Raw genomic sequence first — 26,826 nt, 5'->3', positions numbered from 1 at the left:
GCAACACGCACGCAGACAAAAAGAAGAAAAAACAGAAGTGTTTAGAAATGAAGTTGCCGCAGGCAGAAGCTCGGAGTGAGGCACATCCTGATTTGCTGTGTGACCCCCAGGAAATGGCACGCTGCCTCGTCTGAAACTCCCCATAAAAATGGGTAGATATCAGAAAGATGGAAAATCATTGGAGCAAAGGAGACAGCCCCGATAAGGTCCCAGCAACGCGTGTCTCTAGCAGGATCAGGGCTGCCCTCATGCATTATTGCAAGAAATCTGTGCCACACACTATTTATTAGCTATCATAATGCAAGCGCGTGAGGGTTTGTTCTCAGAAAAGACACAACATTTCTGATTTTCTACATAAGTACAACCACCCTACAACCTCTATTACATGGCTTTATGCATTTTAAACAGGGTCCTCTTGAGAATGCACACAGGGATATTGAAAATGGAATGAGGAGTTCATCTGAAGCTGTAGTTAACCTGCTAAATCAGAAAGCTACCTTCAGGAACAACTCAAAGATGTCACTTGCTGGCTACCAAAACCTGCCGAGGTGGACACTAGAAATGTAAATCCCTAATAGAGGCAAATGGCCCAGTCTCTACCAAGAAAGCAGTCGATTCTTACTGCTTCAGCATCACAAAGGGATGAATCACTTTAGAGGAATTTGGTTCTGAAGCCTTGTTGCATCCACTGTTATTATAAGTTGGGCAGAGCTCGTTATACCACCTTTGTCTAGCACTGAATGTTGCTCTCTATTTTTAGACTCTGTCTTAAATTGTTTATAATTTTGCCAAAGAGGAACCACTTGTCCTCAAAGTTTCCATGCTGGGGAATATCACGCTGTTTGGTTTAGGACATTTTGGTTAAAACAATTCAGCCATTTCCAAGAACGACTGTTGGAGGAAATGCTTTGATTTTCCCAAAAATAAACCACTCATGCAAATACGTGTTGGTTTTTTTACAGAGCTTTATACCATTCTTGTTTATAGGAAAAGATGAGTTCTGGGTGGGATTCTTCTTTATTGTTCCCTTGTTCCCTTTCAAAAATCTGTTTCCCATCTATATAAATATATATATTTATAATAGATTTCCATTACAGCTCTTGAAGGATAAATCCTTCTAGGTTCCCAGTTACAATCAATACTCAGCAGCGGTGTTACAGGGCAAGTCAACAGAGCATTGCAGGAGTAATTCTGCTCTTCTTGGCTATGGACTGGATCTTTAACACAAGAGTCACACTCTCAGGGCATCAGCAAATGGTTTATAGCTAATTACTGGGCAAGAACAACCCTGTTGGGCATTACTCAAAATACTGAGAAAAGGCTCTACCCTGAAGTTGACCAGTTTCAACTACATACGGTCTAAAAGAGCACTATGGCTATATGAATTTCATGAAAATCATCACCAGGTTGAAGAAGAGAGACCAAACTAATATCCAAGCTTGGGGCAAGGCAGGCAAAACCATCATGCAGGTTTCAGACATTGGACAACCAGCTCCTACCTGCCTCTTGTTGGCTCGGGAGGAGGCTACAAGGAACAGGGCACAACTCTGTATGAAACCAGGCTTTGTTACTCCAACAGCTTTCTGCTGCCATGCAAACAAATACAATATGAGCATGCGCCTATTCTGAAGGCTCATTTTCACAAATAATATCAGGAAAAAATCTCCTAGCTAAACAGTGCTCAAAACCAGGATTACTAATTAAGTTAAGAAACATTATCTCTCAATGCTATTTTGTTTGTCATTTATATTCATTTTAATTTGTGAGTCCGTAATGTCATTTGTAGGACAAGCCCATAATTTCCTGCTGGCTGTTATAGGCATAATTGCAAAAAATGTGAAAGCTTCTTCTCTGAAACTCTTGATCATAAACCAGATTTCAATATAATGACTATAAGTTCAATGAGCAAGACAAGAAAAAACATATAATTTTTCCTAGCATGATAATATTTACAGCCTTTTTTTACTATTTATCTTAGCTTTAAACACACTATTTTACTGAATTCATGGCATACAACATTTCACAAAGGTCCAGGTAGCATCAAATTAAGAATAATATCCTCCTTTTTTGGTAATCTTTTGTTGGATTATTCTCAAAATTACCATCAGTTCAAAAATCAGCTACTCTTCTGAAAATGCTGTTTTGATCACCAGATTCTGAATTGCCATATTATTTCTGCTCAGAAAACAATCAGAACCAGGTGTTGCTTCCTGACACAGCCTGAAACAAACACAGTCCTTTGAACTGAAAGGTGTGCAGGGGTTTAAACTGTACAGCTGATAAAAGCACCCCCAGACATGTAGAAAAGCTAACAGGTTTATTTTACTAATGCTCAGGCTGTCCTGTATACTTAAGTTATTTATTAAAGTGCCATAACGCTGCATACTGAACACATGCAATTATCCTGCATCCTTTATAAATGCAAACTATGTATTTATTAAACATACAAATATTTTTAAGATTGCATTGGCAACTACTGAGTCATAAAGGAACACATTATTTATTACCACGTTGCTACTGGAGTCATAGGAAAAAAAAATAATTTTAAAACTACATGAACTGAAGACTGCTTATATCCTGCCTTCATAAGGGTCAACTGTAAGACCTGAGTGCATCCATTTTATGTGATTGGTCCCTACCTGATGTTTGGGTTCTCTTCATCTGACACTTGGTTTGGTCTGATAGCTTGTAAATAGCTGTTTGCATGAGTGGGCTGTGCCAGGCTGCACAGCAGGAAACAAGCAGCAGGGAGGCAGGCAGCTCAATGGCTGCTACAGCATCAGCCCCTGTAACTGAGTGTCAGTGGGTCAGGCAGAGGTTCAGCAGCAAAGCCTCTCCCTCCTGCTATGGTCTTTTTCCTTGCCCAGAAAGGTGTGCATGTGCACGCAAGTTCTGTGATGGCCCAGACAAATTTAACTTTCAAATAGGAATGCAAATGTATGCCATGCCAGAGTGACACATCAAAAGTTCAAAGCTGAATTTACGTTTAGGTTGGTACTACTTATCAGCTGCAATAAACTGAAGAAGTCTTTACTAGAAAGCTTGAGGAGAGTGCACAGCTTGGTTCTGCTACTGCATGTGATGGGAAATTAGACAGTAAAATTATCTCTAATTGATAGCCTGTGGCTTTGTTCCCAGCTATCAGAGGAGACATTACTACTGTGATTGCCCTACAGAAATTATGCTTGTAAAGCTTCTTGGAAAAATATTCAAACTACGTAAGATGCTTACGGCTTTACTTCTTAATCCGTTTGCAGCCAGCAGGTCACATAAGGAAGGAGAAGAAAGATCATTATTTCTTCTGCAAGATAGAATTCATTATAGTTCTACAGTACTTTGACATCCACATCTCACGCTTTGGTTTGGACCCAATATATGTTGTGTCCTTCTTTTTGCTGATGCTCAAAAGTCTACATTCTAGTTAGATGCCAAAGAAGGTCACCACCATACAAGTTTCTCTAGATGCTGTGGTGGAATGAGAAACCTATTATTTGCACAAATGCCCTTTGAAATTGTTGAGTGTCCCCCAGCTTTTAAGAGGCTCAGATCTGTTATAACTCTGTTCATAAGCTGCAATTCTCTTTATTTCTGATTATTTCTTTATTTATTATCGTCACTCACCATCAGTTTGAGATTAGAATGAAGTTCATTTTAACCGTTTTCCCAATGAATGATGCATGGGTGATTTTTAAGGCACCACAATCATTACAGATGAGACAGGGAATTTCTGACCTCCTTAAAGCTGTGCTCTTTCCCAAGCGATCTCTGTGCATTTTTCCCTGTTGTGGAGCTAGACAAGGCTCAGATCACACTCCAGTACAGAAAAGCCCCACGTTTCTAACTCCTCTAAAGTGGTATCCATCCACAATTACTACTTTTCTACATAAGTTCTTCTAATCTACAGTTTCTCAGCAGACTGCTTTCAACAGACACATGGGCCACAGCCATGGCCACTAGCCACCAGGCCCTACTCACATCCCATAGACAGCAGTTTTCCCAGGCACTGACAGACCATAAAACTGGCTTGACTAACTCCCTAAGGCAATGGCCCAGGAGTCCTGCTACTACAAGAACCTCTAGGAAGACAATGGAGACATCTTGTTGCTGGAGTGGCACCGGCGGGCTGAAGGAGACCAGAAGATATAACCAGATGGGCCTTCACCTTCAAGTAGACAAACAGTGCTGCTGGAAAGCAGACGTTCTCTCTCATCCAATTCCTGCTTCACACAGCTGTCACAGCCCCACTTGACAATAGTAGGCGGCAAGCACAAAGCCAAACAACACAACGATTTTGAAGTGCTGGTGCTAAAAATAGGCTTCAAGATTCAGAATTTAAGCCATTTATATAACTTTTTTTTTTTTTTTTTTTTTTCCTCCTCCAGCTTTTCTAGAATCCTCATCTTTTGCTTTCACATAGCTGGCAAAAAACCATCTGGATTACAATCTTCCATTGTCAAAGAATAGAAAAACCACAAACAAGAGCCTCTCACACACTCATTCATTGGTACTTCTAATATATTCACACATTCTACGAGTTAAATCTCTGAAGTGTTACTTGTTGTAAAACACAAAGCTGAAGCTAAAAGTCAAAGGAATATGACTACAAATAGGTAGTTGAAGTAGAAGAGTGAAACCAGGATCTGTTTGTAACTTGGATGACGCTGTGTCAATACCGGTCTGTGAGAGTTCATCATCTGACACACTACTCCTTATGTTCAATACTGACTCAATGAACAGGATCATTCTGAACAAATGAGGTCATACTGAAAAACTAAAATGAGTTACTGACTATACCAGCGTAATTCTTGATGACATGGGATGGATGTATCAGTAACTAAGTCTTATATTATGGCATAAATCCAATACTGGCATGATACGTCAAAACATGTTTGGTTTAATTAGCTTCTATGAAGAGAAAAAAATTAAATGTTTATGTATGACACCAAAGTTACTTCCAATGTTTTAATGAATATTTGAAAATAATGACATACTTGCAAATTCATATCTGATATCATCGTTTGATTTATATCTTTCCTACTTTAGATCACAGAAATAACTCCAGATCCTGAGCAATATATCAGCATTTCAAGGCTCCTCTTCAAAACAGGAAATTATTAGGAGATACTTGAAGTTTGGTTCCTATCCAGTGCTCTCAGTGAGTCAAAACGGGCACTCTGGAAGTTCTTCTGTAATGTTCACATGAATCTTGCAAGGTCTCTTTACTAACAATTGTCACTTACCCGTGGATGTGAATGTTCCAGCATTGTGCAACCCCAAACATTTACATATACACTGATTAAAAGTGAACCTATCAGGCCTGCAGCTCCACCTGGACCTGTCACAGCCCCATCCAGGGTCAGGAACTCTGCCTGGGAACAGGACAAACTCCTGTAACCAGCTCACTGTGCAGCTATCTATGGTACCCACACTGACTACAGGCCAGGCCTGCTCGGTCGTGTATTTGCATACATTTGGGCTTCAGCAGAAAAGGGGTGCTTTAACAAAACAGTTCTAAAAGTTCACTTGACTTTTGTCTGCAAAGTGTTTTACCAAAGTAGAGCTTGGCTATCGTGGGGAAAAGGAAGAAGGAAATAAAGAAGATTGAGAATTTTTAGACAACTGTTTACCACCTGGGCAGGCAGTAACCATTCTGACTTTGCCACATCTAGAGGACATGACATCTGTGGAGCAGGAATCATAGGCCTCTGGGTGAGAAGACATGAAAACTCCAGATTGAAAACTCCAGGAACAGGTGAGCCATGGAGGCCAACAACATCCATCAGCCTGGATTTGTTCAACGGCCCTGCGATCTGTGAACACCCAGAGCACATCCCTGATCACATGCATCAGGTAGCAAGTAATCTGGTAGTACATTAATTCAGCCTCTCAACAGCAAAACAGGAAGGAGGGACTGGTGTTTTGAACTAAACAAGCTAAGCCAGAGTTTCTTCAGTTTCTGCCACAGGTACCTCTATAAACAATGGCATGGTCTGCTTTGGAGCTTTAAATGTCTTTTTGTGTGTGTGCATGTGTGTGATTTTATCGCAGCCTGGCTTGTGCTTTAGCTTTGAGTGGTCAGCTCCAGACAGAGGAGTTGTGTGGGTACGGCCATCTGGAAGTTGGGGGCAGGCTGAGCAGGACTGCCATGGCAGGGCAGCTCGCCCAAGAACTGGCAGCGGACGTTGCCACCTAGCTGCACGTTGTGGAACTGGGATAGGGGAATTCTGAATACATGAAGCGTCTTTAGGAGGTGACAGCTACCAGGTAAGAGCGTTGGCAGCAGCCACAGAGAAAGCCTCTGACCTCTGAGGGAGGACTGCACACGTTCATGCATGTAAAAACAATGTGTGAGGTAGGATTAATGCCTGTCTTGAGATACTAAACTTTATAGTGGCTCTTCAATGCTTAAATGTCTTTGAGCATTGAGCCCTGAGCGATGCCAGAACATAAACCCTAATGATTTACTCCAGAGCTATTAAAGAATAGCTCTGGCAAAGTCAATTTAATGTGTATGCAAAGATCATCTGTATTTTTCTCAACATGGCTATCTCAGTCTTGGATCTTCCGCCTTTCCCCAGTGCTTGCCAAAATTCTCCTGCTAAGATTTGCCATATGAAGCTCTTGCTCAAAGCTGGGATTCCATATTATCAGCCCACAAACAGAGCTGTGCTCCTCAGAATTCCTGTGCCTGCTCTGAGCAGATAACGCTCTGTGTGCAGTCCTATTTGCAACCACCACCACTCCAGCAGCAACAGAGCTCCTAATGCTTGCCAGACCACACAGAACGGAATACATTCACTTCATTCAATCAAGGAAGACTTAAAACATAAATTTTGAATAGCAGGAGAACTTTAAAAGAAAAATACAAAACAAGAAAATACAAGCTTAGATTATATTTACTACTCAAAATCTCTCTGATCTATTTTAGTGTCACAGCCAACTTGAAATCTGGCTTTAACTTCCATACTGCAGCTTTAAGCTTGCTTCTCTTGTTTCAGCCTTCTGCTGGAATGGTCCCAGCTGCTTGCCTTGAGAAACACATCTATGGGCTTGGAACAGTAAGCTTTGAGAACCAAGCACCAAACGATGATGTGGGGACTGAGGGTTTTCAACCACACAACCTGCTCCTCCCCACATACCTGGCTGGTTTTCTGACATCCCCTTCTATGGACACTGTTCAAAAACAGAATCACAGAACTGCTCAGGATGGAAAAAACCTTAAAGATCACTGAGTGCAACCATAACCCAACCAGTGGCGCAGTGGTTTAAGCTGCTGCCTGCGGCACTGGAGGGCCCGGGTTCGAATCCCCCCTGTGGCGCTGGGGTAGAAGTGCCACTTCGCTACACAGAGGGCTCGAAACCCGGGAGTTGGACTCGATGATCTCTAAGGTCCCTTCCAACTCGCACGATACTATGATACTATGATACTATGATGATAATACCCTAAGTAACAACCCTCTGCTAAACCACGTCCCTGAGCACCACATCCAAACAGCTTTTAAACACATCCAGGGATGGTGACTCAACCACCTTCCTGGGGAGCCTATTCCAGTGCTTAACTACCCTTTCTGTAAAGTTTTTCCTGATATCCAACCTAAACTTACCTTGGCAAAACTTGAGGCCATTTTCCCTTGTCCTGTCACCAGTGAGAAGAGACCAGCCCCGCTCTCACTGTAAGCACCTTTCAGATATTGGAAGAGGCCTCCCCTCAGCCTCCTTTTCCCCGGGCTGAACAGCCCCAGTTCCTTCAGTCTCTCCTCGTAGGGCTTATTCTCCAAGCCCTTCACAAGCCTTGAGCAGGTCTTCTTTGGATCTGCTCCAGCACCTCAATGTCCTTTCTGTACTTGGTTGCCCAAAACTGAACACAGAACTTGAGGTGACACCTCACCAATGCCGAGTACATGGGCAGGATGACTTCCCTAGTCCTGCTCACCACACCATTCCTGATATAAGCCAGGATGCCATTGGCCTTCTTGGCCACCTGGGCACACTTCTGGCTCATATTCAGCCAACTAACTGTCCATCAGCACACCAAGGTCCCTTTCCATCAGGCAGCTTTCCAGCCACTCCTCCCCAAGCCTGTATGGTTGCCTGGGGTTGTTGTGACTAAAATGCAGGACCCAACACTTGGCCTTATTGAAACTTATACAGTTAACCTCGGCCCATTGATCCAGTCTATCCAGGTCCCTCTGCAGTGCCTTTCTCTACTCAGGCAGATCAACACTCCCTCCCAACTTGGTGTCGTCCGCAAACTTTCTGAACTGAAAATGTGATAGGAAGTAACTGAAGAATTTTTAAAAGGTAAAAGATTGGTCCACAGTCCCAATACCTGTCATGCTGGAATTACTGGATTTCCCTTTGCTGTGATTGCTAGTCTCTTCCAACACTAAAAGAGAAAAATAATGGGGAGAAAAAAACCTTCAACATCCAAAAATTTTTAAACAAGGCACTTCTCAGTGCTCAATCTGAAAACAAAGCATTTACTCTAGTGCCCTCTATTGCTGAACACCCAAAATGCACAGTATAAAGTTAACTGATAAGTTATCTTATGTTTGTTTTCCTTTTCTATTAGAAGAAACCTGACAAAAAATAAGCATTGGTATGAAAAGTATGGCTTAGGTGTAGCTACCCACCCTGCCGAGGAGCTATGAGCTCGCAGCCAGGTCCAAGTTACTTAATTCCCTATACTTGGTTCAGTTGGTGCAATGTGAAATTGGGAAAAAGAGAAATCAAACCGATCAAATGACAGGAAGCCTAACTAAACAACTTTTGTGCTTGTTCAGCAAGCCTGAAGAGCCTTCTATAGTGGTCATTTCTTAACACTGAGCGCAGCCCAGCTCCAAGCATGTTTCTGGATGTTGAGGTATAAGGCTATACTGTTACATTCTGTCTTTAAAAGGGTAAATTCCTCACTGCTAACTTATTAATGTTCTTCTGCATAGATGACGAGCTCACAGCTTTTATTTCAGTTGTTATGGGACATCATTCCCACCTTGATAATGGACCTTGAGACATGTATCTTGGGGAGGTGCTGTGTTTAATGCACACAGTTGGCATCCTCTTCTCTTCTGGTTGTCTTACTGCAAGCTACCACAGCAGCAAAAAAGACAAAGAAGCAAAGAGCAATGACATCTTCCTACTGCTATTGTTTTCCATTGGCAAAGGAAAGAAAAGAAGCAGTAGAAAAACAGAAAGTAAAACTAAATCTTCCAAAGTACCTCAAAGCCCACACCAGGCACAGACCGTAACAGCAGTTCCCGGCGACATCCCTCACGCGTTGCAGATATTCACATTGCTAGTCCTGAACCACACAGAGGTTATACCTGTGAAATGAAGTTCAGTCCCTGAAGAGATTTGTTTATTTTTTTTACTTTGCATTTATAACAGACTTACGAAGGCTTTAGTAAATCTCAGGGTACCAATCAGGACCTTCCTTTGGCAGGGAAATAAGCTATGTACTGAGGTTTCTCTTGTTCCATTTAAAACTGGTAGAGCTAAGGAAAAGAGAGTTTAGTGAGTGTATTGGTTGTTAATATACAGATGGTAGCAAATGTACAGAAGGAATAAGTAAAGGAAAACTCACCAGTGGTGGTGCCTTGGCTGAAGAAGCTGGGGCAGTCCTCACTGGTGAGCAATCTCCAAGAGATGCTGCCTCAGTGGGAGTCAGCCCTTAAATGAGGTCTCAGAGGGGATGGAGTCGAGCTCCACCCCTTCCGGGAGCACAGCTACATCACTCTCACCTGTGCTCCCACAGCTGACCCCATACTTGCCTCAGCTGATTAATCAGAGGTTCAGGCTGTGATTACCAATCTCCCATACAGTGAGACACCACATTTACTTCATCTAACTATAATAATGGGGATAAAACAATGTGTGATGCAATTAGTAAATGCCATGTGACTTGTATGTGCTGTGACTAGTGACCGTTACAGACAAAAATATACCATTACTGTCCGGACCCTAACAGAACGGGTCATGCCTGAAAAAATACAGACTTACAATTATGAAGCAAACTCAACAACTATTTAATGGATGGAAGAACACCCAGAAATTAAGAACAGTGAAAGAGGCTGTCCTGTTCTGCAGCTTGTATTGGTATTTCAGTTGAAGAACACAAGAACAGCTGGATTAGAGCAAGGAACCACCCAGGCCACTATCCTGTCTTGGGAAGAGCCTGTGAGTAGGTGCAGAGGGAGCACGCATGAGAAATAAAGTGAATTTTGAATGACATTTCCTCTTTATGACCTCCTTTCCTCTGGCAATCTGCAACTTAAATGAGCCAGTGGTTGCATCTGCATCTGTTTATTTAATATCCCTTTGTGGCTCTTTCCTCCACAAATTTATCTAATCCCCTGTTGAATACGCTTACACTTTGGTCTCTCAAACATCCTGTTAGTCAGCTCTCCAACTGAATTACGTCTATGTGCACGTATGTGAAAAAGTGATTTGTTCTAAGCCTCTCATGTGGGCAGTTCATGGTGGAGTAATGACTTCTGATGACCACCTCCCTGGCATCTTGGTGCAGTGCCTGACTACTCTCTTGGAGAAGAAGTATTTCCTAACATCTGACCTGAATCTCCCCTGGCACAACTTGAGGCCGTTTCCTCTTGTCCTACTGCTAGTTATATGGGAGAAGAGGCCAACCCCCACCTCACCACAACCTCAGGTACCTGTAGAGAGCAATAAGTTCTCCCTTGAGCCTCCTCCAGACTAAACAATCCCAGCTCCCTCGGCCACTCCTCTTAAGACTTGTGCTCCAGACCCCTCACAGCTTCAGTGCCTTTCTCTGGACACATTCCAGTGCCTCAATGTCTTTCTTGCAGTGAGAGGCCCCAAACTGAACACAGTACTTCAGAGGTGGCCTCAGCAAGGCTGAGTGCAGAGAAATGACCACTTCTCTGCTTCTGCTGGCAACGCTTTCTGATACAACCCAGGATGTCATTGGCCTTCTTGGCTACCTGGGCACACTGCCGGCTCATGTTCAGCTGAGTGTCAACCAAGTTTTCCAAGTGACGAATGCTAAACTATAAGCTACTGTTCTGTATATGCAGTTACAGTGTTTTTCTCATATGTTTTTGTACATATTTATCAACAATGAATTAAGTTTAACTGACCCATCAGTCAGAACGATGTGTTTCTTCCACAGCCGTTTGCAGCCATCTCTAAAGTATCCCTATGACCTGCAAACACCAACATTTGGCAACCATCCTCTTTTTCACTTTGCTAATATGCATTAAATATTTTGTACAAAATAGAGCTTGGAACAGTTTCCTCTGGAGCCAGATAAATGCACTTTGATGCAATTTGTACAAGAAAAATTACACATATACTTAAAATAAAAAGAGGTAGCAAAAGTACATATGGAGATGGTTTTGAAAAGAACACCAGAAATTAAAACCATGTTTTCACAACACAAGTGATTTTTAAATGGCATATTTCTATTAATAATCTATGTATACTTATATGAACTTAAATGAACACAGGCTATAAAATGAGGATTGGGAACCTTCACATCAAATGAGTTGAAGGGTCCAAAGCAGATGTACAAATAGGAACTGAAAGAACTGCATGCAGTTCTAACACAGACAGAAAACCTGTTTGCATGGTCCAACTGTAAAAGGCTAATGTATTCTACCTGCTTCCAACCTGTTACAGTGCCATCCCATCCCTAGCTCTATGAGATCAGTAGCCTTGAAGTAGGCATTTAGGAAACAAACACAGCAGCCCAGACAAGCTGGTTCCGAAGCTGGAACACCCACCCTAGTAGGTCCTAAGGAGATATGACCTTGAGTTACTGGATTCATGCTACAGAAGCTCACCTTGTCCGCTGCTCCATTAGGTTTCAGTATAACTGATCTGCAACCACGTAGGTGTCCACTGAGACAGTGCCTTTCTGCCCACTCTCCCAGATACAGTTAATTAACCCTGCTCACCTGAGGGCAAACATCTTGTGCACCTATTTGAGCAAGAATGCTTCAGAGCTGCAGTTCCCAAATGTTCCCACGCCCCATTCATTATCCACACTGGGACAAAACACTCTCCACCAGCCCAAAGAAAGAGACTCCTTTCAAACTCTGCTAGCACCCTAAGCCCTGGCTTGGCCTCATGAATCCACCACACCATGAAGAACTGCCCCCAAGCACCAGGCAGTGAGCTTGCCCTAACTCGGGCATGCACTGGCCAGGACAACCAGAGCCAAGCAGCATGCCAGCACCATCAGCAGTATCCACCCCTGCAACATGTACAACAGGATCCAAAAAAGAAGTTACTATATCCATTAAAATATCCACTGTCTGCGTGCAGCAAGCCATTATCTTCTACACCCTACTCCATAACGAGCTTTTAACTGTGAAAAAAAATAAAGATTTCTAGCTCTACTAATGACAGAGAAGAACTAAAAGGCTAAAACACTAGAGCAGAAATATTGTGCTAAAAAAAAACACAACAACAACCAACACAACCCAACCAATAATGAAGGGTAAAAACCCAACCAATAGTGAAAGGTAAAAATCAACTTCCAACGGCAGGAAATAAAGTTAGTTCAGCATTTTGCCAAGAAGGTCTCTCTTTCTGCCCCCTGAAAGAGCCTTCCCACATTCCTAGAGGGACAGTAGCTCAAACTGTAGAGAACCATCACCGTCCAAGAGCCGAGAATAAAGATTTTCATGTATTAGTTGGCTTTGGCAAGAAATGGCCAGCAACGTCTTCCATGTCAGGCTACTTTATCTAAAAAAATGATAGGAAGCATTGTGCTTTTCATCTTCTCATGTTCATTACCACAGGATATTGTGGCAAGATTGGTTTTTTTTCTGAACAGGTCTGAAATCTGCTTTTTTCTGCACTGGATTGAGAAAGATTGTAAAGGGTTTAAGTCAATGCATATAAGGTTGTCTCTGCTAGTGGTAGGCATCTGTTGCTTCCAAAGAAACTACAAAAAACAACTGTGGGATCTGAGCCAGAAACTATGTCAAACTAATCTGTAATTGGTAATAATTAACTTAAACACTGAAGCAAGATGATTTACATCTCTTTCAAAGCTTTTCTTACAGCTTCAATTGTCATATGATTGAATATTCTTATTCTTCCAGATCCTCTTTAAATCTGGTTACATTCCTGACCTCAGCAGCATCCCCTGGTAATGAGCTCTACAATTTAATTACATTCTGAATTAGAAAAAAAGAAAAAAAGAAAAAGTAAAGAAATTTCCTTTTACCTACTTTAAATTTGTCACCCATCACTTTAACCCTCTGCTATAAGATAGGGAAAATAGAAGCCACTTGTCTATTGTGTCTTCGTTGACCATAGGTTTCCATAGTTTTATCCAGGCTCTCTCTGACCCATTTTTCTAATTCTTTGTATTTCAGTACTCCTCTGTGACTGTTTATTATGAACTGGAAGATTTCTAATCATACGACTTCTCAATACAATTTCTATGAGGATGTTAAAGGAAAAAAATCCAAACGCATTTCGAAGAAACAAATGCTGCAGAACCCTAAATTAAAACTACCACAGATAGAAAGAGCACAGTAACACTATTTGATAAAGAAGATTCTCAGCTACAAAAAAAAACAATTTTCAAAACAGTCACCAACAGCAGTTATGCATTTTCACCAGCGATGAACAAGAGCCTGCATGCAGTGCTTATAGAAACCTGCAACAGCAGAGGTGCCTCACTATTGCTGTTGGCACTGCTGAAACATACTACCCACCGCTTCACTGTGCTCACAACCACTGCTTGGTCTCCAGAAGCATTCAGCATATGTCAATGAATATCAGCGGTGCCATTTTTTCCACACACAGGAATTCAATGACCTACTGTTACTTTCTATGCACTTCCAAGTCAGACAGCATTATGTCAGAGTGCCCCTCTGCCGCCATCTTGTCACACAGCAACAACATGTAGTGGACACTGGTGGGACGGTTCAGCCTCTACTGCTATACCACCAGCACCCATCCCTGATGCTGTGGGCCAACATGACAAAATGGGAGGCATTACTCTTGTTGCATCCCTTGTAGCATACTCTGAACTACATCTAAGATATTATTTTAACCTTTGGTAAGTAATTTAATCAAAAATAGTTACTGAGCATTATCCTAGAATTTTCTTCCATCTTTAATGATGCGTAAAAGGGTATCTTAGCTATGGGCAATAATCCATAGCCAAAGCATCCATCCAAAGAGGCTGGAAACAAAGGACTTTTAGGATTAGAAATCTAGTTACGCTTTCACAGATCAAACTTGTACCAAATACAGCTTTCTGAAAACAATCATATACAGCAGTACTAAACTCACCCTCGTACTTAAAATCTGTTTTTGTACTTCAGCTGATTTTGTTTCTGGACCGGAAAAGGAGAGGACAAGGACACCTGAGACATGGAGTGACCAAAGCAGAATGAAAGCAAATCTGTGCAGAGGAACAGCGCCCATCTCTCGACTCAGATGACAGTGGATATCGCAGTGTCTATGGCAAGGCATACTACAGAACGCCATCTCTACTCTTCATTACACATGCAAATCATGAAAGTTTCTTTCTTGTTGTTAAAACATGACTAAAAACTATCAGTGAGTCTTATGGACGGCTTTAATTATTAGCTGGGTTTTTCATCCGTGGAACAAGGCTAGCAGTGCACAATTATTTTGCTGGCTCATCCTGGCTGACCTAACCGGAAAATCCTGTTAGTGCCACCACAGAAACAAACACTGACAGAAAAACACAGAGGTGGAGATAAAGCTGAAAAATCTAGGATAATGCATAGTGAAGCACTCTGTTCACTGTGCAGGTGATGGAGCCATAGCACAACTTGTTCACAAGTTGACGGACTGTTCAACTTTTCCTTTCTGTCTCAGGTTCATAAATCTGTGATCTGGAGCACAGCACTACAACTACAAATAGTTCAGCTGCAGAACTGCTCCGAATCCCACCCCACGCAAACTGAAATGTTGTATTAATGCTGCAATACTTGCAGAATTGACAAGATGACCACTTCGATCAAAATAGTCCTTGTCGAAAGAAATTCTGTCTCGTATAATTAGACCTTTAAAAATAACAGAGTAAATTCAGCTTCCTAAGCTGAAAAAGTGCCCATTTCTCCCAACTCCTTGAACACACCTCAGCCCCAGCTTTCAGGCAATTCTGAAAGGACACAACCATCTTTGGGCTTTAGGACTATTTAAGAGGATGCAAACACCTTCCCATTAGGAGTGGACAAGGATCAAAGACTGAATTGTCTTTAGAAGTAATAACTTTTGCTAACTGATGAGCTGAGTGGTACTTCATTTTGGCTGATAAAAGGGGTATCAAGGACAGAGCATCACTTCCAAACATAAGCCCTCTACCCATTCCTCATTGCTTTCTGTGAACAAGGACACAAAGAGCCAAGATATCTAGTCACCTTTACCTTCACAAAGCCTTCTAGATAAATGAACAGGTAAGGCACTTAGGAATAATTTTCTGTCAAGTATTTGAGGAATATCAGAACTCCTGTGTAAGTGAGGAACAAGGTCTGTAAAACTGGGATGCCTAGTATCTCCAATATGACTGCTAATATGAATAAATCACAAGGCTGCCGGAGGATTCTCCATCTGAGCAAGCCTAACGATCCTTCTGTTGTATCCGCAAAATATTTTTACAGTTTTACCTAATGAGCCTCGGAGAATGGAAAAATGCAGAACCACTCCGGACTGGGAAAGTTAACCAGCTGAATGGGAGTAAATTAGTTTTCTCTTTGAATTCCTTTGTAGTGGGACAAAAATAAATGCCGTAAGAAGTATAGCAGCAGACTTACCAGTAGACTTCCAAAGAAGTTTTACTGTCCTCCTCCTCGAGCTGCCCAGTGATTTAGGAAACCGGTAAAAGAAACGTGCTATCCTTCTGATGGTTTTGCTGAAGTCGCTTCTTATGGCCATGTCTGAAAGGGCTCCACAGCTACATCAGGAAGAGCAGGAACACATAGCCAGACTGCGAGAGGAAAGCCCACAAATGCCCGCATGCAGCACGCCGGCACTGAGCTCAGCCTCAGCCAGTGCGTCTCGAGACCACCTGTTAGTCCTAAATCCCCTCCCTCCCAGTCACTCAGTTTAGAGCCCTTTAGACCTCCCTCTTTACGACAAGCAGAGCTATATTAATAGATGCTCTGGCTAAAGAAAGACCAATGCTTCAGAGCCTTAACCTGGTGCTGTGCTTTCAGTGATGTTAAAAGAGGACTTCTTTTCCACAGAGGGTTTTTGGAAGGTTCATCTCCAGCTACCTCTCCTAGACTGTAAGCAAATCAATTCCAAAACTGATAGCCTAAGACCCCTTTCAAATGCCCTTTATTTAAACCAACAAGATTTTATCTAGGTATCTCAGAAACCTTCCTTTGAAAGTTTTTAGCGACATGTTGAACAGATTTCTATAAATACACAGCTTTTTAAAATGCAACTTTTACTTGTAATGGATTCTAAGGTAAATGCAACAGTCACATCATTCACTGCCACAGTTCGAATCAAGCATCTACTAACATTCAGTTATCCAAACAAACTACCAGTATGTAAGTAGTCAGACTGCATGCTTCAAGCAAGACATACACTGAACTGTAAACCCAGAGATGCAATGAATTAATATACCCCCTTTAACTGTTTTAAAACAAATAAAGCATACATTTATTTGTATACTTCTGGCATACACATTCTAACAGCGAGACAATTCGATTGCTTCCCAAGCCCAGTACAATCTCAGCTGTGTCACAAGCTTCTCTTCAGCTTCTCACATTTAATTTGATTTTTTTTCTCTTCTGCTGAATCTGGACAGCAGAAAACACTGAATACCAAAACTAATGTCATTACTAAACAAAGATCCTTCTATCTCAACCTTTAAATGACAGTAAGGAAGGGCTCTATTACACGAGCTACACTCACAGCATGCAGTTAATAACTTTTCTAGAATTCACTATGTATTTCTCTATGCTAAAATAAGTGAAGTATTTAGCCCCATTTTATACATTGGACATTTATAACACACTGCTAACTTCACGGGTCCAAGTTAGATAGATTGCATTTCCTCTGCTCAGTATGTCTCCGAAAACAAACATTTCCACTTCAGCTGGATCTGCCACAATTCTTCAGCCAGTGTCAGCGGAAGAGCAGACGGCAGGGTTGGAGCTGCCAGACTCGTCTCCCCACCACACCATGCCAGCAGGAATTTCGCAGCAAAGTGAGGGTTTCAGCACAAGTCAGAGCTCCGACACTCAGCTCAGCAAACAGCACAGCTAGAGCCCAACAGCTAACTCAACACTGTGGGAGCTGGAATGGTTCTGAGCGCTTAAGTGCAGCTGAGTTGAATGATTAAGGCTTTCTTCCTGAAATGGGTCTGCACAAAATGGAATGAAAACCAAAGCGGCTTATACAAAAATACTTGATACTTCAGACTAAAAGTGAATATATGTCAGGACTAGTAAGTTTATAAATTGACAAAGAGGTATGTATTATCTTTAGCAGGATATGAAGGGCGGGGGAATATATTTGTCATCCAAACAAAAAATACTGATACTGTATTTTTGCTATGACGGTATTTTATGAGGCTTAAAAGAGCACTCAGTAAAACACACCAGGGTATAAAAACATAAAGAGGCAAACTGACTTTGCTGGTAGGCACAACAAACCTATGGAGGATTATGCCTTGCAGTGCTCCATGCCTTACTGGAACAACACAGAATTCGATTAGCACGCAAAATCCTCAGTTAAATAAACCAGACGATTACGCTGTGTGACAAACCAGCTTGCTGAACTGTGGGTCAGCCTCACCCCCAACCCCTGCAAGGCTCTCCCTGCAGCATACTGATGTTTGGCCCACACACCTCAAGCTCTGTAGGTACGCAGACCTGGCTCCACAGCCACGGGTGCTCTCTAGGCCATGCACCAGAGCCAGGCAAACACCTCATCCTCCACAGTGCCATCCCCACAGCCCACCCCACACAGGGAAACCTGTGCCTGCCAGACAGAAAGCAGCCCTAGTGAGCTCCCAGCAGGACCCCTAGGTTATAAGGGCTGCTGGCAAAACCCCCTGAAGCTGAGACATGACACTGTCAACACTGACACGCAAAGCCCTGCAGGCTGGCTCTGAGCGGGGCTACACAGGGTGTAGTGGCTGCTGCGCCAATGTCATTCCCAAGCTTATGCTGGAATTGCAAAACTGGAACAGAAAAGAACCAAACTGCATTAAAAAACTCACTATTAGGTGACATATTTCTACATAAGGAAATGTAAACAACCAATGGTGACTTCCTGGGAATCACAAAATCATAGAATTATTAAGGTAGGAAGACCTCTAAGATCACCCAGTCCAACCACCAACCCATCCCCACTAGCATCCACTAACCACGACCCTCAGTGCCACCCCTCCACATTTCTTGAACACCTCCAGGAATGGTGACTCCACCACCTCCCTGGGCAGCCTGTGCCAATGCCTCACCACTCCTTTTGAGAACTGCATAAGAAAAGGTAAACATATTAATGAGATATTAATACATGCTTGTCTCCATTAGCAAATATCCCCAGTAGCTGAGCTCAAAGTAAGTTTTTGCCTTTTTTTGTAGGTAGAATAATACACTTGGTGGTTGCTTTCCCACACATGGCAGCGTGGGTATGTGGCACAGTGCTATGTACAATACCTGCGAGCAGAGCACAGAGTGGAGAAGTATTCGTACGTCAGTTTTCACAATAGTATTTTCTATGCCAATGGAGCTTGAACTTCCAGTAAAGGACAAAGACTTCCAGAGCTCTGTAGTCCCATGCTTCAGCACTGCTGCGTTTGCACGGCAGTGTCAAGACACAGCGCCACAGATTTCATACTACAACAGAATCATAACATCATCATGTGTGAAAATGCTGCACTGTTGCTGGGAGGCTCGTGAAGAGCACAGTGCATTTCCTATGAGTAAAGAAACAAAAATCTGCTGCATTTGAGCTTTGTTCAGCAAAACTAACATAATACTTCCTATTTCCAGCTCAGCTGCTCATCCATCCATAATCCAAACAAGGAGCTGTATTTTGAGCTTTCTAAAAACACTTTTGATTCTCAGCAGCTGCGCATACACAAAAAGAAGGGATTAAAAATGGGCAGTGAATGACGATCTGCAGCTCCCAAGCCCCTGTTTGAAAGATGGAAATGGAAGAACTGCAGCACTCAAACTGGGGTAAAGCATTCATTTTCAGATATCGTGATCTATTCTTTTTGCAAATAAATCCATAAAGTTAAAATAGATTGTACAGCCTTTTAGTTGTCAAAGGCATTTTGCATCTAATCCTTTCTTAGGAATTTTTCCAGCCATTTATACACCAATAGGTAATATACACCAACATGTGATATGGAAATAAAGAAAAACAACAGAAGGGAAAGATATTGAAAACCTTACGTAATGCACTACAGATGCACAAAGGGCATACAAATAGAATAAAACATATCACAACCAAATCCCAAAACCTCACCTGACAGTCACTGCACACCAAACTGAACCACTCCCAGCCCTATACCACCAGACATTCCCATCCAGCAGTTATTTTTCCTGTGATGAGAATGAATTTCAGGTAAAACACCACAGAATTGGGATTAAACCTCTCCAAAGCAGGAGCAGTTTCAATCCTTTTTTGCCAGCCCTACGGAAATCTCTCTGGATGAGCAGGTAGATGGGATTTGTCTAATTGAATCCAGCTGTCTGCCGCTGGCATGGTCGTCATGGCTCCCCTCTTGTTGGCAGAGAAAGAAGGGAGTCTCCTGGGTATACTTATTCCCATCCTGTAGTGAAGTTATAAAACAGTCCATGAGATGAACTGTGGTCTGCACAGCTTCTGAAGAAGCCAGGATACCGCTGCGGAAAGCACATGAGGGGCTGTGAGAGCCTCCTCGGAGCTGGCAGTAAGAAGACAAAAAGCAGTGTCCCATCTTTTCTGTGGCACACTGAGAACATCTGAACTGAAAAACCTTGAGAACTGTCTGCATCTATAGGCTCTGCCGGAAAACAACTGGATTTCTGCCCTTAGGGAGTGAGGAGCAGGAAGTTCAGAGAAATACTTCCAGTGGAACACATCCTGGCCAGAAATCTAAGGACAGAAATCGGGGTGTCAAAGCACATTTACTCACATCTGTTAGTCCTTACTGTATTCTAAAATGGAATGCAAGGTGCTGCACTTGGGTCAGGGTAATTCCAGACATGTACAGACTGAGAGAAGAACTCACTGAGAGCAGCCCTGAGGAAAAGGACTTGAGGGTGTTGGTTGATGAGAAGCTCAATGTGAATTGCCAGTGTGCGCTTGCAGTCCGGAGGGCCAACCATATCCTGGGCCCTCATGAGGCCCCATCTGGATTAATGCATCCAGGCCTGGGGCCCCCAACACAGGAAGGACATGGAGCTGTTGGAGCGTATCCAGAGGAGGGCCACAAGGATGATCAGAGGGCTGGAGCAGCTCTGCTACTGAGAAAGGTTGAGGTAGCTAGGTTTGTTCCGTCTGGAGAAAAGAAGGCTGCAGAGAGATCTCATTGTGGACTTCTGGTACTTAAAGGGAGCTTGTAAATGGGAGGGAGATCAACTTTCTACGTGGTGTGACAGTGATAGGACAAAGGGAAACTGTTTAAAGCTGGAAAAAGAGACTTAGTTTAGATATTAGGAGGAAATATTTTACTCAGAGGGCGGTGAGGTGCTGGCACAGCTGCTCAGAGAGGCTGGGGATGCCCCATCCCTGGAGGTGCTCAAGGCCAGGTTGGATGGGGCCCTGGGCAGCCTGAGCTGATGGAGGGCGACCAGCCCTTGGTAAGGGGTAGGAACTGGATGGGCTTTAAGGTCCCTTCCAACCCAAACTGTTCTATGATTCTATGGAATAGAATCATATTCTATGGAAATATATTCTATGGAAATATATGGCAATTCTATGGAAATATATGGCACTACTGAGAAACACCATAATACACTGTTACATAAAGAAAAGTGGTTTTTTTTGCAAATTTCAGCAATATTTCTGCAAGATTCTTTTTAACATTGTCCATTGTCCTGGGCAATGGCTGTTCCCTGTTTCATTTTGAACACTTCAGCCTGTAACATTTGTTGTAATTTCTTTATGTCCTTTTCCTGATGGTGCAAATGTGCAGAGACTGATGTGACTGATGCGGTATCGCAAGTGAGCTTTTAAACACACACAGTTTCACTTCAAAATATAGAGAAAATAAAACTCTTGGCTAGAACTGAAGATACTGAGTCGCCTCGTAACTCATTTTGACACATTGGAGTTGACTCGGCGGATGACAGACATGCCTGTGAGCTCCGGGTGACTGTGCCAAGATTAGTAGACTTCTCATTGAGGGTTTGCACAGAACCATCTCTAAGGGAAATCAGAAATCAGGGCAGGAAAACAAAAATGTGCATTAAATGTTGTTAAAAGAACACATGCATTCATCTTAGTCCGGTCTGTTTACATCAACAGCCTGACTACTTTTTAGGCTACAGTAGCACTTTGAGAATCCTTCACTAGATCTCTGCACATTGCACAAGTGATCACATGCCATTTGCACCTGAGATTGACGATGTCCCTTATATGCATATTCCCAGAAGAGCAGGATGTTTCTCATCCCCTGTTTCTTATTTTAGCCATGTCAGGTATTGGATCATAGAACCCGGAGTGCAATAGAAAAAGAGATGTCGCAGAGCTCAACTTTCACTGTATCCCTTTATACTTTCTTTCAAGCTTTTGTGCTCACTGTCAGGGCACTGCACCCAAGCTACTACACAAGACATGCTCTTCCTCTATGGAGGAAAATCAAAAAGGCATTTGTCTCTGTGCTGCACTGAGTACTGACAACAGACATGCCTTGCAGCTCATAGAGCCATCTGGCTAAAAGCAGCATAACTCCTGTCCTTCTGTTGTATGCACTGCTGACCTGCAGTTAACTGTCTGGATACAGAGCTCCATCCAGTCATGCCAGGGGTTCTGGTAAATGCTGCAGCAGAAGGAAGGGATGACTGTGAGTGCTGGATATGAGCTAAGCTCTGATTCAGGCTTGGCCAGTGCCCTCTTGGCTGACAAAGGATGCGAGTTCACCTCTCGGTGCTTTCCTTGGCATCTGGTTCACTCACAGCACTTCAGCACAGGGTCTGCTTCTACCAGATGAGGAGTTACTGTTCTCTGCAAATGAGTGGGAAAATGGGCTCAGAACAGCAAACCCATGGGAAAACAGAACCCTGGTCTGCAGTGTGAAGCCTCTCCTGCCCACACGGAGCCTGAGAAATTCTGGTAATCTTGGACTTCAAACAAAATAAAGGAAAATCTGAGAATGGCAAGTCATTAGAAAACTACCCACAGAAAGAATGGGGAAGGAAAGAAGAGCTCTACCTCCAATCTGCTCCAAGGTTCTCACTCGTAAGATGAAACTTTAAGACAACCCCGGAACACAGAATGTTTGGTAATACAAATGGTAACTCTAGGCATAGCCCCAGCAACACAACCCTTCATCACATGTGAATAAATACGAATGAACTCCTACTGCCAGGATAGCTGACAAGGACCATTCTCTTTCAAAAAGCATTAAAACATATATTCCAGAAATTGCTTGCCAAAAAAATATCCTTTGAAGGAAAAAAACTGCTAATACCTGCATTTCCTTCTTTGCTCCGCGTTTTACCTCTCTTTCTGTAAGGAGGAATCTATTTCTTTAACAGTGCTGCTAATTAGGAGCCATTTAGATAACACATCATAATTTGTTCTAAGGGGCCTTGTGGTTTTCTAAAAGATGATTTAGAAGTCTTGTAATAAGGGAGGTATATCACATGTGACTTGTAAAGCCTCCATCCTTCACTTTGCAGGCTGGTACCCAGAGGACACCCACTTACCCACATTCTCATTTTGTCTCTAGAAGGGACTCTGTCCATCAAAACTCTGATGGAAATACTGCAGTCTTTCATTTAGCAACTTCACAAATACTTGTGAGCCTCTGTGCTTCCCAAGCTCCCTACAGAGGTGACCATCAGCCCTGCCACACGAACCTGACCCACACACCAGCACACACAGCGTTACTTGGGTGACATACTGCTAAGGGCAGTAAGTATCAGCATAAGTAGGAGCTCCCCATCCTGTCACATCACTTAAAATTGAAAATAAATGACCTGTTTTGCCTCTAAATTCCACCTGATTAAATATCTTCAGAAATCTTGAACCAGAAGTCATGCAAGCGTTATAATTTCTCTATATCCTCTTAAATGAAGAGCAAAACTCGTGGAAAGGCACAGCGGCGTTTCTGTCTGGCTCAATGAAAAAGTGAATCTGAAATGGAAGTATCAACATAAAAGGGAAAAGAAAAGCTACAGAACTGAGCCAGGATGCGCAGGGCAGGCGGTGCGCAGAGGTAATACTTTCACACCCCTGTCACCTGTACAAACACAGCCCGCTGACCAGGCTGGCTGGAAGGAAAAGCTGTTGAGAAGAAGATTCCAAAGGCTGGCAGCACAAAGGTCAACATTTATCTAAAACTCTTAGAAATGCCTCATCTTCCAAATGCCAAATGATAAGGCAAACAACGCAACTACTTCAGGGCTGCTGTGCTACGTAATGCTACATACCGTCAAGCCGTCGGTGTGATGTAGGACGCTGCCAACTATCACTACACAGCACTCTCAGATTGAAAGAAAATTAGAACAGTAGAAGAGAAAATTGCTCTTTCCTGCACATCCTTTCATTGGTTTAAGCCACAATAAGCTGGGCTGCTTCTGCTCCCAACCGCTCTGTGAGGAGCAGCCAGACTGGGCAGCAGCAGTCTGTGCCTGCACAGATGAATGGTTTTTCCCCCCAAAACAGAGGTGAAAAGGTGAAGGGCCAAGCAAGTCAGGAGCACTGCACCAATTAAGGCCCCCTTGAAAAGTAATCCAGAATAACAGCAAGAGCTCAGATACTACCAAGCATCTTTTTCAGAGGTATCTCATTACACTTGGCTTTCTTCCTGGGCTGAGGTCCAGAAATTCCGGCATTGCCTTATTTTTTCCAAGAAATATATTGCTTGAATAATGTGCACCTTGTGCACTGCATTTAACAGATGGTCACTGATCTCCTTGAACTCTTTTTTTCCCATTCTGATCATTCTTCCCTGAGTTACATGAAAGTATTTTTCCAATTTTTAGCAGAAGCTGGAAAACCAACTGATGAATTCCACGCCAAAATAGCACGAGAAGCAGAAGGAACCTTCTCTTGGGGGTTCCTCATTCACTGCAGCCATCCTAACACCTCACTTTATCACATGTACCAAGGAGAACATGGAACCCCAGAGATGATCACAGCCCGCCCCCATGAAACAAGGATGGCAAAGCGCAGCCCTGCCATAATGATCTGCCAACACTCCATAGGGACACTGCAGCTCTTTCTGCTGAGACTGACTCTGGTCTCATCTGAGGGCAGCTGGCTACTGAGTGCCAACTCAAACAGGGTGACCCAAGTACAAGTAATACCTCCATCTCTCTGATTCAGAATCCTCATGACAATTCAGTGCGCAGTTCCTTCTTTATCTGCTGCAGGCTGCCAGGAAGATGCTGTCGTTTTGCTTTTTAGATGAGGCAGCAAAGCTCTCTACCATTGCCCAGAACTACCTGGATACCTCCCAGCACTGCTGTGCCTGCCAGGCAGCTCAAAGCCTCTGCCAGGAACTGGCACTGTAACTCCTGCTGTAGCTTCTGCTTCTCAAAGGGTGCTGACAAGGACCATGGCTTATCCACCGGGGGTCACCAGCCTTGCTGCAGCCCTGCAGCCCGCTGCCACCTCTACAGCCAGGTCAGATGAAGAGCCTGTGGACTGCACAGGTGCAGATGGGGATTTGCTGCTCTGCACCGCTCTTTCAGCTGTTTGGGTCCATCCACTCAGATCGTGGGGTGCCAGCAAGCACTTGGGCTCAAGTAGCGGTCTGTGCCTGACTTCATTCCCACTCCCTCTCATCTCCACACCGCTTTATGGCTTTTAAATGTTACATCCATGCTAGGCTATAAATGTTGAATGGTCCCTGTGCTACTTCACCAGAGAGCAGCCGCGAGGACTATGGCTGATAAAAATGGAGCTTGTCACAGAGGAGAAAGAAAAGCACTGCGAGCCGTAATCGTGCTGAGAAAACACTGCTGGAAGATGCATAATCCAACATGACACTTGAGGGCTCTTGCCACAGAACAGTCGACCGTAAAAGAAAATAATAGGATTCTTAAGGTCTACTTTCCCATAACTGCACTTACACGTCCTGTCACAACGGTGCAAGAACTTGAATCATAAGAAATCACTAAAAATGGTATTTTCACATCGCTAGTATTTATTTCCTTTCAGAATATTAACTGTAAGAATAGAGCTGTAGAAGGTAATGATAGAAACCTGGTAAGAGGAATGTTGTACCTTAGCAGAGGACAACCTAAGGTTGCCACATCTCCTTAAGCCAGAGCAGCACACGCAGCCTCCTGCCCTGGGCCGGGCGTCAGCGCCCACCTCTAACACTGATGCTCATCGGGGACACGGACAGAAGGCACAGCCCACACCCCGACACAGCACTCGGCTACGGGCAGCGCTCGGTTATCCTCTAACACGTCCTTCTGGGGCGGGGGATTGAAGCTATACAGAGCCCTCAACGTGGGAAGGTCGCTTCCTGCTGGACTTTTTCCTTACGCTTGACAAAAGCACCAGAATCAAAACAAGGTGCGTTTGGCTGACAGGCTGCAAAACAGGCAAGTCGCCTTCTGAGAGGTGAGGTTAAAACCCACCTTCTCCCGCCGTGCATCCCCACGGAAGGAACTATCCCCCCGAGGCTCGCCCCGTGGCACCTCCCCGCCGTGCAGGGACGCGGCCACCGCCGCTCCGCTCCTGCCCTGGAAGCACGCGAGCCCCCACCCGGCACCGCAGGGACGGGACGGGACGGGAAAGAAGGGAGCGAGGGGTCGGGGGCCGCTCACCGGCGCAGCGCAGGCCCTGCGAGACGACGAAGCGGCAGCAGAGGTCGCACCACGCTCCCGCCGCCGCCGGCACGAAGCGGTGCGGAGCGCTCGGCGGCGCCGGACGGCCGCAGGAGGTGCCGGGGTCGGAGCCGAGGTCGGGGCCGGGTCCCCCCGGGGCCGCCGCCATGCGCGCTCCTCCGTTGAGCCGCTGAGCGGAGCGGCCCGGCAGCGCGGCCCTGCCCGCCGTCCCACAGGCACGGCTGCGTGCGGGAGGCGCGGCGCCGCGCCCGGCGCTCCTCAGCCCGTTACAAGTGACACCGCGCGTGGCGCGCAGGGGGTGGCTGCGGAGCGTAATGAGCATCCCATAATAAGCTGCTTTTAGCCACCGCGTTTTTCGAGCGCAGGTTCCCTTAGGAGGGTTCCGGACAGTCGGGAGCGGCCCGGCCCCGCAACCCTCCGCGGTGCCTCAGCGCTCCTCGGAGCCGCGCGGCAGTTGCCGCCGTGCCCGGAGGGGGGAAGAGAAGGACTCAGGAGGGACCCACACGGACACCTTCAGCCGTGCCGAAGGAACGTGGATTTCTGCAGTCAGCGGAACAGATGAGCACGAAGTCAGACACAACTCCCCTCTAATACAGTTAGAATCCTCTTCGGGATTTAAAAAGAAAGAAAATGGACAACAAAAAAATGCCCACCCTCTCCCGTTCGGCCTTGTTAACCCTTATGGTAGCACTAGATCCAGTATTATTCTAGTATTACCGCTATGACAGCACTTGGATTCAATTAGCGCTGACAAGAGGACTTCTTCCCAGCCCAAGGACTCTGGCATTCCCACAGAGAGCTCATTTTCATCATAACAGGTACCTGCAGGGTGGTTCTAAAGCAGAAAGGATGAGTGGCTCTACTAGCAGCCATG

The 26,826-nt window shown here is 44.1% G+C and overlaps 1 protein-coding gene across 2 annotated transcripts in view; it reads right to left on the bottom strand.

The window, feature by feature from the left end:
• RASSF3 (Ras association domain family member 3) overlaps positions 1-25,985 on the bottom strand; it is a 97,567-nt gene extending 71,582 nt beyond the window's left edge. Inside the window, exon 1 of one of the 2 annotated variants that reach the window (XM_072326373.1) lies at positions 25,932-25,985. The gene's annotated coding sequence lies outside the window, so the exon portion shown is untranslated. Of the gene's footprint in view, positions 1-15,785; positions 15,875-25,931 lie in introns of those variants that run through there. The other variant, XM_072326374.1, reaches the window with a different exon arrangement.
• Between the last annotated feature and the right edge of the window lie 841 nt (positions 25,986-26,826).

The sequence above is a fragment of the Excalfactoria chinensis genome, chromosome 1, assembly GCF_039878825.1.
Source record: "Excalfactoria chinensis isolate bCotChi1 chromosome 1, bCotChi1.hap2, whole genome shotgun sequence".
In the NCBI taxonomy this organism is placed as follows: domain Eukaryota; kingdom Metazoa; phylum Chordata; class Aves; order Galliformes; family Phasianidae; genus Excalfactoria; species Excalfactoria chinensis.
The sequence above is the reverse complement of the archived record's forward strand: the minus strand, read 5'-3'. Positions and strand labels throughout refer to the sequence as shown.